Here is a 4662-nt window from a genome sequence, read left to right on the forward strand (position 1 = left end):
ATTTGCAGGGCTTATACTGAGTTCAATATTGTATAACTGTATTAATTCAACTGTGAACCTAGAAACTTACAGCCGCTTGTGAAAGAGATGTACTCTTGCTCTGGAGTGTGTTACTGAATATGTTAGAGCTGTAATGAAATGCTTCTTCTAATCATGTAGTTATTAAAATTTTTTTAAATAAATAATATAAAAAAATTTTTAAAGAAAAAAAAAGTTAAATCTGGATCATGATGACTAATAGTTTTGATATGATCCAGGAGCTTCTTCCTTACTGGCTTTACCAGCCAGTCCTCTCGCCTAAAGACTGCTTTTCCTACCTACTATTCAACTTCATCTACATCAGATCCTAACAATGTGGGAATAAATAGATGATACCTCAAATGCAAAAATCTGATACTTGCCAACAGGGGGAACTGTGAACAAAAGTTCCCAGAAAACAATGTATCTTCAAACTGAACCTTCTACAAGGCTGATCAACTGATTAGCGCTAGTGATTATGGAGAGTTTGGAATGTTGCAGATACCAACCCTAATTACCATTTATTTTGGGCTATCATTAGCCCCTAAATAGCTATTCCTTGTCAGCCTGTTTCTGACCTGACATCCTGTGACTAAGAGATAAAAAACCTTTTGGGCCATACTAGCTAGCAGACCACCAGCTCCCACCAACCAAAAGGCAAAGAATGTCATTAAATAGCATCTGAGGCCCATAGCGGAATTCTCCCCAATTTGCTTTGACCCACCAACTGAATGTAGCCACCAATGCGTTTGAAAAGCATGTTGATTTATGACTTTCTTTGTTCTGTTACTATAAAAAGTTCATAAAACTGCTACCTCATTGGAACATGGAATTTGGAGTAACCTGAAATTGTGTTCCTGGGTCACAGTCACTCATTTTTGACTCAAGGATAACCTATCTCTTATCCCCTTTTAGGTGAGAGTTGTGCTTTTGCATTGACAGTTAAAGTACCTGAATACAGTCTTTTTTCCTCTAGTCAAGATGGAGTGTTTGATGTGACGTCCATCTTTCAGTTGATGAAATCATCTGGTTTCTTTATCTTTTGAGGAAGACTCTAGGTAACTAATTCTAAATTTTAATTATTATATTTCAAAATCCTTGTTTTTCTAAGTCAATTAATGCTTAAAAAACTTTTTGTATAAACTGAGAATCAAAAATTAATTCAAGGTATTGAATTTTTACCTTAAAAATTTTAATAACCATGGGCCAGGCATGGTGGCGCATGCCTTTAATGCCAGCACTTGAGAGACAGAGGCAGGTGGATCTCTAGTGAGTTCAAGGCCAGCCTGGTCTACATGGTGAGTTCCAGGCCAGATGGGGGCTTAAAAAACTTTTTGTATAAACTGAGAATCAAAAATTAATTCAAGGTATTGAATTTTTACCTTAAAAATTTTAATAACCATGGGCCAGGCATGGTGGCGCATGCCTTTAATGCCAGCACTTGAGAGACAGAGGCAGGTGGATCTCTAGTGAGTTCAAGGCCAGCCTGGTCTACATGGTGAGTTCCAGGCCAGATGGGGCTACAGGGAGACCCTGTCTCATGTCTCAAGTATCTTCTTTTTTTTAATTCAATTTTCTCAATCTCTCTACAACATACTTTATTTAATCTTTTAACATTATTGCCATCCATTTCCATTTTGGAACAATCTTTACCTTACCATACAGTCTTTTCTCATTCAAAATCATTTTCTATTCTTTAAACTTCATTTGCCAAAAATATATTTCAAACATATAACCTTTTACTCTCTGTTTTTTTTTAACTTGATAGTTGATTTTTAATCATTATTATTTTTGTAAAACTTAGAAAACATTTTAATAAGATAATTTTAAATGAAAATTCAGGAGACTATATCTAAAACACAGAAAACATGTATATAGTATCTTAAATATCTAACAGTAATAAATACAAATGAAACATATTAAAAGTCTTGTTTTCTTTACCAAGTTAAATTAAGTATTTGTTAAAGGTTGAAGTTACTGTAACAGGCACTTTGAAAATGTTTTTGTTTAAAAAAGAAAAGCATTTACTCCTCATTATGGTTTGAGGCATTCAGAACAGTATAAAGTTTGGGCATTTTTTTACTTTGTTCCTTTTGAGAGACCTGTTTACCTTTGTATTAAGTATTTTAATCATTTAACAAGTATTTACCTAAGCTACTTTTTTCTTTAAAATTAAAAGAATAGAGAAGAATAATTGTCCCATACATTATTATGATGTGACATATTATTAGTCAGTTTCAAGATATCTTTGTAAGACTTGAAGCAGGTTTTTTAAATGACCACATGTGATGGTTTGAATGAGAATGTCTCCCATAGGCTCCAAGTATTTGGACATTTTGTCCCCAGTGGATGGCACTGTTTCGGGGGGTCTTAGAAGGTGTGGCCATACTGAAGGAAGCATGTTACTGGGGGCAGCCTTAGAGAGTTTTTATGCCTTGCCAGATTTTGAGTTGCTCTCTTGTTTCCTGTGCTTGCTTGGAGATGTGAGAGTTTAGCTTCTGCTCCTCCTCCAGCCACATCTGCCATCATGCCTCCCTGCTATGATGGACTCTTGCCCCTTTGGAACCGTAAGTTAAATAAACTCTTCCTTTTATAAGTTCACTTGGTCATGGTATTTCTATCATAGCAACAGAAAAGTGACTAAAACGCCACATTTTTTGTTTGTTTGTTTGTTTAGAATTGTTCTTACATAGACTCCATGAAGATATGGACCTTGAAAAGCCTGCTTGTTGGTTTTAAAGGGGCAGTAACGGTCAAAATTGTCCTTGACATCATTAAAATGTGACCCAGGAGGTGTAAGATAAAATAAACCCTTTCCTCCCCCACCCAAAAAAGTTTATATTTATATATGCATATATACATATAAAACATATCCCAAAACAAGGGTGAGATTTTTTTAATCCTTGGAATAAAAAGTTTAGCATCTTATCTCAGGAGAGCAGTTCTTCATAAGAAAAAGTATACCCTGCAGTAGAAGTAAGCATCTCTTAAAATTAACTTATATCCTCAAGGAATAGGATGTAAGAGTTGAGGCATAAATCAAGGAGATGATATCTTGGAGACAATATCTTGACCAGAACTATAAAATTAAGTATATCTTGTTTTTTAAAAAACAAAGAGCCTTTAAATTTTTAAACTTAAAAACTCATGTTAATTCTCTCTTAAAAAAAAAATCTAGGATTATTAGCATTAGTCACCTCTACTTCTTTTCTTTCTTTTTTTTTTTTTCTTTTGTCTTTTTGAGACAGGGTCTCCCTATAGCTCCAACTGGCTTGGAACCAGGCTGGCCTTGAACTCACAGAGATCTGCCTGCCTCTGCCTCCCAAGTGCTGGGATTAAAGGCACATGCCACCACGTTTGGCCTTCCCTACTTCTTTCACCAAAGTGGTGACATTGATTTAATTTCCTCTCTTTGGCCTTTGCCATTGTTCTGTTCCTTTAATTGGCATACTGGATATGTGGCCAAGTTAACTTAGTCTGTTGAAGTTGGAAACTTTTCCCTTAAAATTTTAGTTTGACTATGAGCCAAAAGGAAGCTATGCTAATTTAACAACTCCAGTCTACATGAGCACACATAGAGTGTATACACACACTATTATGTATAAAATAGATTTTTTTTTACCAACCAAGATTTTATAATTATTCTATGTTGAGATTATATCTCCTATAATCTTTATTGTGAAAAGGAAATTTAGCACAAGGATCTTTAGCAAACATATACCTCCATTACTTTACAGGTGGTCTAGCCTTAATAAAAACCCTACATTTAACAGTTTTTGTACTAAGAATATTTGAAAAAATAGTCTCTGAATATTACATAATTGAAATAAAAATTTTAATTAATATATATTTATTTAGAATTTGTTTTGGGATGAAATCTTAATCAAAATATATGTTTATAATCCCTGGAATTGGCATTACAGATGGTTGTGAGCTGCCATATGGGACTGGGAATTGAACCCGAGTCCCCTACAAGAGCATTTGGTGCTCTTAACCACTGAGCCATCTCCCCAGTCCCATGTTAGCACACTTTAAGTGATTCACTCAATAGGTTTTTAAAAATATTTACTTGGTATTGGGTTTTTTTAATATTTTATTTATTATTTTTCATTTTATGTGTATGAGTGTATTGCCTGCATGTAGGTAAGTGGACCCGTGTCGTGAAATGCCTGCAAGGACAAAAGAGGCTGTTGGATCCCCTGGAACTGGAGTTACGGACAGTTGTTAGCTGCCATGTGGGTGCTGGGATTCGAACCCGGGTCTTCTGCAAGAGCAACCAGCGTTCTTAACTGCTGAGCCATCTCTATTTGTTTTAATTGGTTTAAGATGTTCAGAGTACCAAAGTTTATAAGGCAGTATACATTTATCAGGCCTTTTATTACCAAAATATTCACATTTATAAATCTGTACATTTGCATTTTAATAAATATAATGTTAGCACATAATAAAAAAAGAGAAGGAGGAGAAGGAACTGACTGTAGTAGTGCATGCCTTTAATCCCAGCACTCTGGAGGCAGAGGCAGACAGGTCTCTGTGAGATTGAGGTCAACCTGGTGGTCTATATAGTGAGTTCCAAGCTGGCTGTAGCTACAAGGTCTCAAAAAGACAAAAAAAAAAAAAAAAAAAAAAAAAAAAAAAAAAAAA

This window comes from Nannospalax galili, unplaced genomic scaffold (genome assembly GCF_000622305.1).
Source record: "Nannospalax galili isolate Female #2095 unplaced genomic scaffold, S.galili_v1.0 scaffold127, whole genome shotgun sequence".
Classification (NCBI taxonomy): Eukaryota; Metazoa; Chordata; class Mammalia; order Rodentia; family Spalacidae; genus Nannospalax; species Nannospalax galili.